The sequence below is a fragment of the Somniosus microcephalus genome, chromosome 29 (assembly GCF_052327205.1).
Source record: "Somniosus microcephalus isolate GS21.2 chromosome 29, FLI_Smic_1.0, whole genome shotgun sequence".
Lineage (NCBI taxonomy): Eukaryota > Metazoa > Chordata > Chondrichthyes > Squaliformes > Somniosidae > Somniosus > Somniosus microcephalus.
Genome location: NC_141015.1, coordinates 33,587,815 through 33,603,320, shown reverse-complemented (window position 1 = coordinate 33,603,320; position 15,506 = coordinate 33,587,815). Strand labels below are relative to the sequence as shown.

At 47.7% G+C, this 15,506-nt stretch overlaps 1 protein-coding gene across 13 annotated transcripts in view; it reads right to left on the bottom strand.

Moving 5' to 3' along the window:
* Nucleotides 1-15,506, bottom strand: part of zmiz1a (zinc finger, MIZ-type containing 1a) — a 527,531-nt gene that overhangs the window by 190,709 nt on the left and 321,316 nt on the right. The window contains exon 1 of one of the 13 annotated variants that reach the window (XM_085970558.1): nt 3,396-3,501. The exons of the other annotated variants lie outside the window; for them this stretch is intronic. The gene's annotated coding sequence lies outside the window, so the exon portion shown is untranslated. Of the gene's footprint in view, nt 1-3,395; nt 3,502-15,506 lie in introns of those variants that run through there. 13 annotated transcript variants of the gene reach the window in all.

Here is a 15,506-nt window from a genome sequence, read left to right as displayed (position 1 = left end):
TCTCTGGAGTGGGGCCTTGAACTCACGACCTTCTGACTCAGAGGCGAGGGCGGTACCCACTGAGCCACGGCTGACATTTAGGCTCATTTTCTTCCCTCCTCTACTAAAAGCATGGGCACCGTTGCTGGGATACGGCAACAAAAGATGGCCTCTGGTCTCCCACCCAATTGCGAGCTCAAGCGGTGAGCGTCAGCAGGCTAGTCGAGGGCCCAAGGCTTCCCCGCCGCTCCTGCCTTCAAGCAGGCACACTTCCAGCAAGGATTGTTGGATAGCGATGAGGCGGAGACATTGCGGCTTGATTTGTCTTCTCCCACGGTCCCATGCCAATCCTAGGGCTCCCACTGCCTCAAAGCCTGGATCGCTGGTCTGAATGCCCAGCCTACCTACAGCCAGGAGAAACGGCAGGAAGTGGTGTTCACCCCTTGAGGAGGTGCGCAGGTTTCGTTGGGCCGCAAATTTACTACAGCACAGTAGTCGAGGTTGGATACCTGGTCAATGGCAACGCTGGAATATAAACGTTGCATTAAATACTCCTCCGGCATGGGTTCAGAATTAGATACTGTTCCTTCTGACAATATCAGTTCATGTTTTCAGAGCGCAGAGCAATTCACTCAAACCATCGACCTCTGCCCTTGGACCCAGGATTCCAGTCAATCACAGAGCCCGAGCCCAGGGTCAAAGGACAGAGGTCAACCATGCAAGTACACAAGCGGCTTGATCTTGAGTGCCTGTAGTGCTTTCCACTTTCGAATGTGGGAGTGGCACAGCTTTGTGTATATTAGAAGTCGAGAGTTGTAGGGTGGCGGGTGGAAAAGAAAAATGCCGCCATTTTTTCAGGCGGCTCATTGCAATGTTGCTCGGCCGGTCAGAGAATCGCGGCTCGCCGCCATTTTGAAAAGAGTCAGGCTACACAGTACTGGTGTGTGCAGTGTTTGCCTTTCACTCTGTATTTAGTGTTTTATTTCTGGATCATATCTCACAGCAAATGCTGATGATCTTTCAATAAACTCAAAGCCCCACAGGTGAGCGATTTTATACGGTGATTAAAAAACGACATAGACTAGGGAGGTCTCAGGATTAATCCCCAATCTGGGTTGAGATAGCGGGTCTCAGGGTAGCTAACTGGGCACTACAACTGGCCTAGGTGCCTGTGGTTAAGGGAGGGGAAATTGGTTGTCACTTCTGTTCCCTATTCAGCGACCCAGACCCGCCCTCCCACTGGGGTTGCGTGTGCATCGGTCGGGTGAGCACAGAATTAGGTTCCCACAATATCCTCTGTGGTTTCACAACCTGTTGACACTCAGCATCAAAGATCTCACACCAATTATGGCCACGGGGCCCTGAGGTCAGAGAAGGGTCGCGTGGCGTCAGAAAAATTTCAGAGAAGAGTACGGGTGGAATAAAAACTCATTGCCGGTCTCGTGTTGGTTTTACGTTTGTTTAACAATTTTTCCTCGCCAGTTTTATTCTTCCCCTTCCCTCCCTCCAGGTCCGGAAGCCTTGACAGAGCGTGTCGGCCTCACAGTTGGGGCCTCTGTTCTCATCCAATGTCTACACGTGCGGGCAGTCATTGGCTAGAGTTCAGCCGCAGGAGGCAGGCCACTTTCTTGGCTCCGTAACCCATGAATGCAGAGGACAACTGCGGCGCTCCCCTGGCTGAGATTAATTAACTGGGCATAGGATCAAGAACAGGAGTAGGCCAATCAGCCCCTCGAGCCTGTCCCGCCATTCAATTAGAGCATCGCCTGTTTGTATTACAACTCCATTTACTTGCCTTTTCTCCATATCCCTCGCTATCCTGACCTCACTAAGATCTAGCGATCTGAGTCGTGAAGATTTCAATTGACCCAGCATCCACAGCCTTTTAGGGGAGAGACTTCCAGATGTCAAGTAGCAGGGATAGGGTTAACACAATGGCCCAGAAATTCGGGTCCCAATGCGTGAGTACGCACGGGGTACTCATGCGTAGACCCAACGAAAGTGCCAGTTTCGTGCATGCACTGCGCATGCGCGGGAAACCGACACTTCCGTTCCCCTGAAAGAAGGGGTTCAGAGGTGGAACGCGTGCGCCGGAGAGGCAGCGCGTGCGCATCGAACTTACGTTTTTTTTCAGGTTTCTCCGGGAGAGTAAGTCTCCAGCAGTTACACTTTTAACAAGGTAAGTGGTGAATTAATTAAAATTAAAACATTTTTTCCACAGGTTTATTATTTTTAAATACTTTAAAGAAAGGTAAGTTTATTTTTAGCCCCGTTAGAAAATGTAATTCATTTTTTCAAAAATTTAAATTATTGTTTAAAATAGTTATTTTGTGTAATTTATAGTTATTTTAAAAATGTGATTTTTTAAAAATGTATTTGAAGTTTTAGTGATGTTTTGGGGCTTATTGTATTTATAGGTTTGACAGCTCTTCCTGTCAAACTTATGAATGAAGCATTCCCTGCTACCATTGGCTCTCCATGGCCCACGTGATCCCAGGGGACGCATCGAACTAACTGCGCCCCTGGGATACGCAAGCACTGCACGCCGGCAGTTGGAGCAGGCCCAGGATCGGAATCCCACGGGGGCCCACAGCTCAACGGCCGGCGCGCTAGGTAAGTGCAGGTCGGAGGCTTGCACCCGCGGGAAGCCCCCGACCCAAATTTCTGGGCCATTATCTTAGTGGTCACTTTGGGTAAAATTGACCTTTTTCCAATATATTACAATGATGATTTCAGCATCCAACAAGCCCTGACTCTGTGGGGAAAATGGTACCCTGCCAATAGATTAGAAAGGGCTCCAGGTGAGTTCCTGGCCTGTACTTGGGTGCTACAATTGACTTGGGAAAGGTGAGGCGGGGGGGGACGGTGGGGGCGCAGTGTGTAAGAGAAAGACAAATCAGATTGGGTTGTTGCCCTTGAGTGCTAACCGATTACCCTCACTGAAAACCGCACGTGTGCAAACCTTGGTTAAGGTCGAGATTCAGCGCTGCTGTGACGTGTTCTGCCCCAACAGCACAGTTGAGCAGCCTGCAAAAACTCAAGCGTCCGAGTGAATAACGGCTAGCTGCGCAAAGCTCTCTTGGTCCATCAGCACCCCCGCAGACATGAGTCCGTGCCTTCACGGAGCGGGGGGGGGGGGGGAAAACCTAATCGAAGAACAGCAATATCCACAGGGAATGACCTTCTGCAAGCTGGCGGGTGAAGTGCCTGCTACAAGTAGGTCAATAAAAAGAAACATGGCCGCTTGCTTTTACATGTCAATAAATCATGGGTGGTACGCCTCTGAACTAAACTGACAAATAGTTCTGTGACAGACATTTATTGGCAGGTTTGCTGGCTTCACGAGCGCACCAGGTGCTGGGAAATTGCGGAATGAGTCGGTAACCTCCGAGGGTGTCACTGAGCCTTTTGATTACCTGCCTCTCCCAACTATTTGTTCTGACTTTTGCCAACTCGTGGCAGACTCTTGGGTGGAGAGAGCAGCGTATCAACTTTGCGTAAACAGGGACATTCAGCTCGTGTTCTCCTTCTGGTTTCACGTCGCCAGGAATACACTGGAGATGCTGCAGGGGTAAAGGGCGGATTACATCAGTGCCTTCTCCACATTACAGGAAACTCTTTATTATCCGGCACCAACGGGACCGGCGTGGTGCCAGTTTATCAAAAAGTCCGGATTACAGAGAGATATAGTTAAAAGGTACGAGAGCTCCGTACACAGCAACAAATCCAGGCTTCCCTGTTGCTTAGCAACATGTGCAGGAACCCCGGCCACAGACCAAGCATCCCTGTTGCTTAGCAACAAGTGCACGACTCCCAGTTACACAGCCACAGATCCAGGAACTGCCACTAATATGAAGTAAAACTTACCTGAACCTACTCCTGAATTTTGCCGGTTAACAGAGATTTCCGGTTATTTAGGTGCCGGTAAATCGAGAGTTTCCTGTATCATCAGTGAGCGGCTTTGGACTCCATGCCAGAGACAAGTAACGGCGGGGGTGGAGGGAAGATTTCCTCCATGCCCTTTGTGCAATAAGAGAGATTTATTTTTTATAAAAATGGTTTATGATTTTTGTTACACGTGGTGCACAGAGGCAATCCCCCTCCCCAGTGAATGATGCGGGGCAGAGAGTGAGAATTAAAAAAAATAAAATCAAGAGCTAACTTAAAAACTGATGCTTAAATCAAGAGCACAATACAGAGTAAAGGTTTAACGGGCAGCACGGTGGCATAGTGGTTAGCACTGTTGCCTCACAGCGCCAGGGACCCGGGTTCGAATCCGGCCTCAGGTGACTGTTTGTGTGGAGTTTGCACATTCTCCCCGTGTTTGCATGGGTTTCCTCCGGGTGCTCCGGTTTCCTCCCACAGTCCAAAGATGTGCGGGTTAGGTTGATTGGCCATGATTAAAAAAAAAAATTTAAAAAAAGAAAATTGACCCTTAGTGTTAGGGGGGATTAAATACATGGGGTTACGGGGATAGGGCTTGGGTGGGATGGCTGTCGGTGTAGGGACTGGGTGCTAGGGTTTGGATGATCAGCCATGATCTCATTGAATGGCGGAGCAGGCTCGAAGGGCCGAATGGCCTACTCCTGCTCCTATCTTCTATGTTTCTAAAAGGAGAGAGTTTTTAGAGGTGAAACTGGTCACTGTTAATAGCGCAAGACGAGCGCAAAGTCAATCAGTAGTCCGTGTTACCCCGCGCCAATTGAAGTCACTGGGGAAGATCGGGCGCGGTGTAGAATGGACTGTCGATTTACCGCGTGGCACTGGCAAAGACCACTTTCACCCCCATAATGTCTATGCAGATACAAGATCGCACCACATTTGGGGTCTGGAAAGAAATGAGAGAGGGTGACAATTCCATGCCAGGAGATACTTGGGCGACTCTTATAGAAATGCCAGCTTTCCTGTTTTGGGACAGACTGTCAAGAAGCTCTGCTTCGCACAAAGGGTAGTGGAAATCTGGAACCCCCCCCCCCCCCCCCAACAAAAAGGGTGTTGAGTCTGGGGGAGGTGGTGGGGGGGGTGGAGGTGGTGCAGGGAGAGGTCAATTGAAAATGTCAAAACTGAAATTGAAAATGTCAAACAGGTTTTTGTTAGGCAAGGGTATTAAGGGTCACGGAACCAAGGCGGGTAGCTGGAATTAAGATACAGATCAGCCGTGATCTAATTGAATGGCGGAACAGGCTTGAGGGGCTGAGTGGCCTCCTCCTGTTCCTAATTATTTAATTAATAAGATTCTTGAATTTATCAGAAAAAAAGACTTGCATTTCCACAGCGCCTTTCACAACCTTAGGACGTCCCAAATCACTTTATAGCCAATTAAGTACTTTTGAAGTGTCGTCACTGTTGTAATATAGGAAATTGGCAGCCAATTTGCGCACAGCAAGCTCCCACAAACAGCAATGTGATAATGACCAGATAGTTTGTTTTTTTAGTGATGACTGGGGTGAACTCCCCTGCTAATCTTCATGGGATCTTTTACGTCCACTTGAGAGGGGAGGGGGGGCCTCGGTTTTACATCTCATCTGAAAGGTGGCACCTACGACAGTGCCGCAGTACTGCACTGGGAGTGTAGGCCTGGATTATGTGCTCAAGTCACTGGAACGAGACTTGAACCACTCGGCAGTGAAGAAAACTTCAGGACACAAGCTTTGACACCATTGTCCACCCAATCTTTGTCCTGCCCTGTCCCCTGTCCAGTTCTAGATACGGCGGAAGGTGAGAACCTCAATCTACCTGTGTCCAGCCCATGAGAGGCACCGACGAGGGCCGAGCCCAAACAAGCAGTTCATCCCTTTTCAGTGCGGGGAAAAAGGGACAAACAGTATACGGTTATTATATCTTCCCCCCTAACCCCCATGACCTCCAACCTCATAGTCCCCCAACCCCGCACAGCCTGCTTCGACCCCCTTCGGCCATGGCTCAGTGGGCGGCACTCTCTCGCCTCTGAGTCAGTAGGTTGTGGGTTCAAATCCCACTCCAGAGACTTGAGGACAAAAATCTAGGCTGACACTCCAGTGCAGTACTGAGGGAGTTGCCGTCTTTTGGATGAGACGTTAAACCGAGGCCCCGTCTGCCCTCTCAGGTGGATGTAAAAGATTCCATGGAACTATTTCGAAGAGGAGCAGGGGAGTTCTCCCCGGTGTCCTGGGCCAGTATTTATCCCTCAATCAACATCACTAAAACAGATTATCTGGTCATTATCACATTCCTGTTTGTGGGAGCTTGCTGTGCGTAATTTGGCTGCCACGTTTCCTACATTACAACAGTGACTGCACTTCAAAAGTACTTCATTGGCTGTAAAGTGCTTTGAGATGTCCGGTGGTTGTGAAAGACGCTATATAAATGCAAGTCTTTCTTTCTTCCTAAGATCCATAAACAGGACTCTGCTCTGGTAGACCCATTGTTTCAACTGCTGTCGCTATTTACAGCTCCTCTAGACCCATCTTTTGTTTCATTACTTGTCCCATTACCACCCTGTTTTGCCTCGCACCATCGTCCCTTTTGTCATTTAATCATTCCCGCCTCCCACCCTATCACAGACCTTCCCCTTTGTTCTTTCCTTCCCTCCCCCACCCCTTTCAGGGCTCTGCATCTTGCTTAAAAACTGTTAAATCTCTCACTTAGAATCAATGAACAATAGAGCACAGAAGGAGGCCATTTGGCCCATCTCTCTGAAAGAAAAGAAAGAATGACTTGCATTTATATAGCACCTTTCACGACCACTGAACGTCTCAAAGCACTGTACAGCCAATGAGGTACTTTTGGAGTGTAGTCACTGTTGTAATGTAGGAAACGCGGCAGCCAATTTGAGCACAGCAAGATCCCACAAACAGCAATGTGATAATGACCAGATAATCTGCTTTTGTTATGTTGGTTGAGGGATAACTATTGGCCACAGGACACCGGGGATTAATCCCCCTGCTCTTCTTCGAAACAGTGAGTGCCATGGGATCTTTTGCGTCCACCTGAGAGAGGAGACAGGGCCTCGGTTTAACGTCTCATCCCACTCCCCTGCCCTCTCCCCATAGCCTTGTAAATTTTTTCCCTTCAAGTATTCATCCAATTCTCCTTTGAACTGAATCTGCTTCCACCACCCCATCAGGCAGTGCGTTCCAGATCACAACAACTCGCTGTGGAAAAAAAAAAGTTTCCTCATGCCGCCTCTGGTTTTTTAGCCAATCACCATAAACCTGTGTCCTCTGGTTACCGACCCTTCTGCCACTGGAAACAATTTCTCCTTATTTACTCTTCCAGTTCTGATGAAAGATCCTCGACCTGAAACGTCAACTCTCTTTCTCTCTCTCCACAGATGCTGCTGAGCGCATTCCAGCATTTTCTGTTTTTATTTCAGATTTCCAGCATTAACAGTATTTCGCTTGTGTTGATCTGGGTATTAGACTTGGAATCCTGAGATGGCAAAATATGGAAGTTGGGCCAAAGTCCAAATAAACATGGTTTGAAGCCTAGATCTGACAGCGTTAAACTTATCCTGAGAATCGCTGTTGCCTGTGGAGTTTCTTGGCTGGAGCAGGTTTCATGCATTTAGATCACAAGCATGAGAAAGGCAGGCTAAGCAGCATCATCAACATTTCCTAGTAACCGGTGTAAATGTTATCAAAACAAAGGAGAGAGCCCTGAACCAAATATGCAAAAGCAAAATATTGTGGATGCTGGAAAGCTGAAATAATCACAGAAAATGCTGGAAACACTCAGCGGGTCAGGCAGCATCTGTGGAGACGCTCTCAGGTCGATGGCCTTTTGTCAGAACAGCCAAGTATGCGATGGCTGCCTGCCAAATCTGAGCAGCCCTGGACCACCGCTGTTCTAGTAGGGCAGATGTCGACGACAAAGCCCAACACCGCCTTCAGTGTGCCAGTGCAGCCTTCGGTCGCCTGAGGAAGAGAATGTTTGAAGACCAGGGCCTCAAACCCAGCACTAAGCTCATGACCTACAGAGCAGTAGTGATACCCGCCCTGCTGTATGCCTCAGAGACGTGGACCATGTACAGCAGGCACCTCAAAGCACTGGAGAGGTACCACCAATGCTGCCTCCGCAAGATCCTGCAAATCCATTGGCAGGATAGGCGCACCAACGTCAGTGTTCTCGCTCAGGCCAACATCGAGGCTTTGACCACACTCGATCAGCTCCGATGGACGGGTCACATTGTCCGCATGCCCGATAAGAGACTCCCAAAACAAGCGCTCTACTCGGAGCACTGGCACGGCAAGAGAGCCCCAGGTGGGCAGAGGAAACGCTTCAAGGACACCCTCAAAGCCTCCTTGAAAAAGTGTAACATCCCCACCGACACCTGGGAATCCCTGGCCCAAGACCACACAAAGTGGAAGAGAAGCATCCGAGAAGGCTCCGAACACCTCGAGTCTCTTCGCCGGGAGCGAGCGGAAGCCAAGCGCAAACAGCGGAAGGAGCGCACGTCAACCCAAGCACCCCACCCACCCGCCCCTTCAACCACCGTCTGCCCCAGCTGTGACAGAGACTGTAGGTCCCGCATTGGACTCATCAGTCACCTGAGAACTCATTTTTAAAGTGGAAGCAAGTCATCCTCGGTTCTGAGGGACTGCCTAAGAAAAGAAGTAAAAACTGCCTTACTGGGAAGAATGGTGCACAAGAAATGGTGAGGCGTGCACATTGTAATGCTACAGCCGTGTCTCAGTGGGTAGCAGTCTGGCCTCGGAGTCAGAAAGTCGTGGGTTCAAGTCCCACTCCAGAGACTCGAGCACAAAAATCTAGGCCGACAATCCCAGTGCAGTGCTGAGGGAGCGTCAAACTGTCGGAGGTGCCGTCTTTCGGATGAGACGTTAAAACCGAGGCCCCCGTCTGCCCCCTCTCAGGTGGACGTAAAAGATCTCATGGCATTAGTTCGAACAGCAGCAGGGGAGTTCTCCCCGGGATCCTGGCCAATAGTTATCCCTCAATCAACAATGCAAAATCAGATTACCTGGTCATTATCACATTGCTGTTGGTGGGAGCTTGCTGTGCGCAAATTGGCTGCCGCGTTTCCGACATTACAACGGCGACGACACTTCAAAAAATTTGTGCTTTGGGACGTCCTGCGGCCGTGAGAGTTGCTACATAAATGCAATTCTTTCTTTTCTTTTTTTTTTACAGCGAACGATGCACCATAAAAGCGTGAGGATGTGTACATCGCAGTGCTGCAGTAGCTAAACACACTTGAACACAAAGGCTAAAAAGTCTTTTCGATAGCCCGCTGAGCCGCTTGCGCAGATTCTCGGAGAAAGCGGCGTTAGCCCGATTGCCAAAAAAGCATTGAGCATGGTCGCTGCTGACTGTCTGGGAACGTGCCGTGAAGCAGAATCCTGCTCCATCTGGCTGCTTTGCTCACAGGATACCTTGCTTTTACAAGGCAGAGACGTGTCAGTGACCACGTGTGAAAGGGAAAAAAAAAAACAACTGCATCAATCTGGACGTTGGAGCTCTCGGTCGGCACTGCACATTTTACATTTTAGATAAATCAATCTTATAAATTATAGCACTTCTACTTTCGCGTTCTATTTATTACACTATAATAACAGTTCAATGTCACTGCTGAGATCCAACACATTGTTTATTAACCCAGGGGACCATCAGATGATGGGTTCTGTGTACAAAATAGCAACTGCAAGATGGTCCTAAAATGCAGAGTAGAGAGTGTCCTGTCATTAGCAGCCGAGAGGGGGTGTGGATAAAGTACCCAGTATGCACTCGGTTGTTGTCTCACATTAACCTACATTCTGCCACAAGGGGGCAGATCTGTTTGCTTCCGTGACTGGAGAGCGTTTTCTGTGCAGCAGCTCAATGAAATGGAAGCACAAACCTTCAGCCAGACGCAAGCCAGGCTCCTTCCATTTAAATTGCACTCGGAGCAAATGTGGAACAGGCAGCAAGGCAGCCTGGCCAGGGGCTCAGACTTCATATTAAGCAGTGCTCCCGCTTTCTGTTCAGTTTTCTGTTTCTGGTGTTGGGACAGTTACGACTTGTATAAAGCCTCAATGCACCGTGCTATACACTTCCCCAACAGAGTTTTGACAGGGTAGACGTAAAGAAAATGTTTCCACTTGTGGGGGGAGTCCAAAACTAGGGGTCATAAATACAAGATAGTCACTAATAAATCCAATAGGGAATTCAGGAGACACTTCTTTACCCAGAGAGTGGCGAGAATGTGGAACTCGCTACCACATAGTTGAGGCGACTAGCATACATGCATTTAAGGGGAAGCTAGATAAACACGAGGGAGACAAAAAAAGACTTGCATTTCTATAGCGCCTTTCATAGAAACATAGAAGATAGGAGCAGGAGTAGGCCATTCGGCCCTTCGAGCCTGCTCCGCCATTCAACGAGATCATGGCTGATCATCCAAACCCTAGCACCCGGTCCCTACACCGACAGCCATCCCACCCAAGCCCTATCCCCGTAACCCCACGTATTTAATCCCCCCTAACACTAAGGGCCAATTTTTATCATGGCCAATCAACCTAACCCGCACATCTTTGGACTGTGGGAGGAAACCGGAGCACCCGGAGGAAACCCACGCAAACACGGGGAGAATGTGCAAACTCCACACAGACAGTCACCCGAGGCCAGATTTGAACCCGGGTCCCTGGCGCTGTGAGGCAACAGTGCTAACCACTATGCCACCGTGGACATCTCAAAGCGCTTCACAGCCAATGAAGTACTTTTCGAAGTGGAGCCACTGTTGTAATGTGAGAAACGCGGCAGCCAATTTGCGCACAGCAAGCTCCCACAAACAGCAATGTGCTAATGACCGGATAATCTGTTTTTGTGATGTTGTTTGAGGGATAAATATTGGCCAGGACACTGGGGAGAACTCCCCTGCTCTTCTTCGAAATAGTGCCGTGGGATCTTATACGTCCACCTGAGAGAGCAGACGGGGCCTCGGTTTAACGTCTCATCCGAAAGACGGCACCTCCGACAGTGCAGCACTCCCTCAGCACTAGACGCTCACCAATATTGTAAACAGATCTTAACCCAGTGCAAAGGACTTTGGAAAAGTGGGTGGGGGGCTAAAGGAGAAGGCGACTAAAAAGAAAATGGAGAGCTGACCTCTTCACCAGTGCCCAGAACACCCCAAAACAGCTGTAAACACTGATCGCTGCAGCACTGTGTAAAATACAGAAAAGTAGAAGCGTAATTAATTTCTCTAAGACACATATATATGCAATGCATGCTGCAGTGCTTTTAAATATTTACACGTTCCGCACAATCTCTTATCCCGCTCATTAATAGTGAACTGCACGGAGACCTTTTACAATGCTAATGTCATAATGATGCCAAGAGGCTAAATGGGTTTTAATTTGCCTCCCAAACGCAATAAAGCTCAAAACTAATCTGTTTCTAAAGGCTGCAGAGAGGGTCAGAGGAAATAAAAGGATACTGTATCTGTAATTAAAATAACATTGCGTTGGGTGGGTGTCTTAGGTCTGCAGGAAGCCTTGTGCCATCTGAAGCCGCACTCTCGGTGTTAGTGTAAAACAATGACATTTACCATTTTTCCCACGAAATACTACGGTCTCATGATCACAACAACAACTCGCATTTATATCGCGTCTTTAATGCGGAAAGCGTCCCAATTATTTCAGACAGAGTAAGGGAACACACACGAGTCATGAAGGGAGAGGTTAGAAGGAGCGAGTGAAAGCTTGGTTGAAAAAGCTTCTATAGGCAGAGAGATGTAAGGATTGAGGGAGGGAGGGAGGGACAGAAGGACCGAAGGAAAGGAAGAGAGGAAAGCACTTGTATATATGGAGCACCTTTCATGTCCTCATGATGTTCCAGATTACATTACAACTAAAATAAATTACTTCTAAAGTCATGTCAAGGACTGAGGTTCGTATCCAGCCCAGACTGATGTGGTGAATATGTCCTCTGGCTGTTGTCTGTAACCCTCCTACATGAATGGATTTGGCCAGACTCAATCCCAGTCCAGAGCTAAAAGGGTTAAATTATGCGGACAGTTTGCATAGACTAGGCTTGTAGTCCCTTGAATATGGAAAATTAAGGGGTGATCTAATTGAGGTGTTTAAAATGATTAAGGGATATGATAGGATAGAGAGAAACTATTTCCTCTGGTGGAGGAGCCACAGAAACATAGAAGATAGGAGCAGGAGTAGGCCATTCGGCCCCTCGAGCCTGCTCCGCCATTCAATGAGATCATGGCTGATCATCCAAATTCAGTACCCGGTCCCTGCCTTCTCCCCATATCCCTTGATCCCTTTAGCCTTAAGAAATATATCTAACTCCTTCTTGAATATATTTAATGAATTGGCCTCAACTGCCTGCTGTGGTAGAGAATTCCACAGGTTCACCACTCTCTGGGTGAAGAAATTCCTTCTCATCTCTGTCCTAAATGGCTTACCCCTTATCCTTAGACTGTGACCCCTGGTTCTGGACTCCCCCGTCATTGGGAACATCCTTCCTGCATCTAGCTTGTCTAGTCCTGTTAGAATTTTATAAGTTTCAATGAGATCCCCTCTCATTCTTCTAAACTCCAGCGAGTATAAGCCCAATCGACCCAATCTCTCCTCATACGTCATTCCTGCCATCCCAGGTATCAGCCTGGTGCCCAGAACAAGGCAGCATAACCTTAAAATTAGAGCTAGCTTGTTCAGGGGTGATGTCAGGAAGCACTTCTTCGCACAAAGGGTAGTGGAAATCTGGTACTCTCCCCCAAAAAACTGTTGAAGCTAGGGGTTCAATTGAAAATGTCAAAACTGAGATTGATAAGATTCTTGGTAGGCAAGGGTATTAGGGGTTACGGAACCAAGGCGGGTAGATGGAGTTAAGATACAGGTCAGCCAGGATCTAACTGAATGGCAGTACAGGCTCGAGGGGCTGAATAGCCTCCTCCTGTTCCTAGTGGGCATGGACTGGCTGCACGAAACTGCCTGTGCAAATTTGTCATGCTGTAATTACACCCTCCCACCAGTGCTGGTGCTGTAGTACCTCTGTCTGCACGGCAGAGAAACTCCTATCCTGCACCCAACTGTACTACTGCACCTCCCAAATTGGCACATATTTTGAGAGTGCGTTTTAAAAAAAAAGTAAGGGCAGAAAATAATGAATTTAAAATCAGGACTGAACTATGTCTGAACATCCTGGTCCCCTTATCCCCCACCACACAACGTCATTTCGCCTGAATACTATACTTGAATTTCCGTGTGTGCGTGTAATGCCCTGGGAGATCGACCAGTAATATATGGAACATCTTACAGCCGCGCACACTTCCTGTCAACTTTTCCCATTATAAATTCCTAGGTGAACTTTCACGTTGTAAGTCACCTCCTCTTCCTAGTGGGGGCACAGCAGTGCCACCAGAGGTGGGAGGGTGCAATTGCAGTGTGACAAGTTAACATCAGCAGCTCCCATTTTAAATATGGACATAGAAATTAATTATGGATAGATAAAAATAAAGACAGAATGTATGACTTTAAAATGGGGGCCGAATTACACCTGCATCCCCCCCTTGGTCCAATTATCCTCTGCCTTCTAACATCTTTCGCCTAAAGGTTACATTTAGTCTTCACTACTTGAGTGATTGGCATAAGTAAAGGGTTCAGATTTCATTGATCAACCACTCAAGCCTTGTTCTTGAAGTTGAGGATGCCCAAATCCCTCAACGGTCCTGCAGCCTTGTAAAGGACCCCGAGCAGAGTATTTCCTAAATGGTGAAAGATTGGCGAATGCAGATGCTCAAAGGGACCTGGGTGTCCTTGTACATGAGTCACTGAAAGTGAATCTGCAGGTGGAGTAGGCCATTAGGAAGGCAAATGGTATGCTGGCCTTCATTACAAGAAGATTTGAGTACAGGAGTAAAGAAGTCTTACTCCAATTATATAAGGCCTTGGTGAGACTACACCTGGAGTACTGTGTACAATTTTGGTCTCCTTACCTAAGGAAGGATATACTTGCCATAGAGGGAGTGAAACGAAGGTTCACAAGATCGATCCATGGGATGGCGGGACTGTCGTATGAGAAGAGATTGAGTAAATCAGGCCTGTATTCTCTTGAATTCAGAAGAATGAGAGGGGATCTCACTGAAGCATACAAAATTATTACAGGGCTTGATAGGGTGGATGCTGGGAGAATGTTTCCCTTGGCTGGGGAGTCTAGAACCAGGGGCCACTGCCTCAGGATAAAGGGTAGGCCATTCAGGACTGAGATGAGAAGAAATTTCTTCACACAGCGGGTGGTGAATCTTTGGAATTCTCTACCCCAGAGAGCTGTGGAGGCTCAGTCATTGGGTATATTCAAAACAGAAGTCGATAGATTTCTGACTAGTAAGGGCATCAAGGGATATGGCGATAGGGCCGGTGAATGGAGTTGAGGCAGAAGATCAGCCATGATCTCATTGAATGGCGGAGCAGGCTCGAAGGGCCGAATGGCCGACTCCTGCTCCTATTTCTTATGTTCTTAGACACCGTTAACTCTCCACACATTAAAAAGCAAAGGCTCCTAGCAGCTAATGGCTGGCCCTGCGATTTAGTCCAACCCTTCAGTGGAGTTTGCACCACTAACTGCATCGCCCTGTCAAGAAATTAGGCAGAACTGAGCCTATGAGGAAAAGTCTGGATTTAGTTTTGTCCCTGGTTTGAATCAGAAAAACCTACCACAGCCTAATGATTCAACCGGGACATGCCCTCATCCTTTGCGGCGCAATAACTTACCAGTTAGAGCACTGAAGGGGAGCAGATTTCTCCCCCTCAAGATTTTGGCAGCAGAATAGAAAGATTTTTAAAAACTGAAACATATTTATGTTGCTAATGAAAACATCTCAACGACAGACAGCGCATGCAGCAGAAGAAACAGATTACGCCACTCCTTATCACATCCCTCAGAAACAGTTCAAACTGCTTCACATATAATGAATTATTGTGAACTACAGTGTCTGTTATGTAGGCAAACACAGCAGCCATTTTACACATAGCAAGGCCACACAAACAGCATTGAGATGAAATACCAATAAATCTGTGGGGATTTTTTGTTGGAGTTTTGGTTGAGAGATGATTATTGGCCTGGATACCAGAGCTTCCTGCTCGTCTTTGAACACTGCTATGGCATCCTTAAGTGCACAGATTTCAGTACAGATGGCAATATATTGGATACTAAGGAAATCAAGGGATATGGGGATAGCGCGGGAAGGTGGGGTTGAGGTAGAAGATCAGCCATGATCTTATTAAAGGCTCGAAGGGGCCAAATGGCCTACTCCTGCTGATAGTTCTTATAATGAGGGGGAACAAAATATAGCTGGTCTTCAAATGAGACACATCAATTATAAAAACACGAACAGTACCGTGCAAATAATCCTCAATGTCTAGAAGTTAAAGTATCACCGCCTTGAAAATAACATTACAATTTAATATACTGTATTTTCTATCTCACTTTCATATTGTACCCTGTCGACTGATTTACTAGAAACAAGCAGGCCTCTGGTAATGGGTTTACTGCTGACAGCTTCATGCCGGGAGATCACAGCAATTATAGTTGGGAAC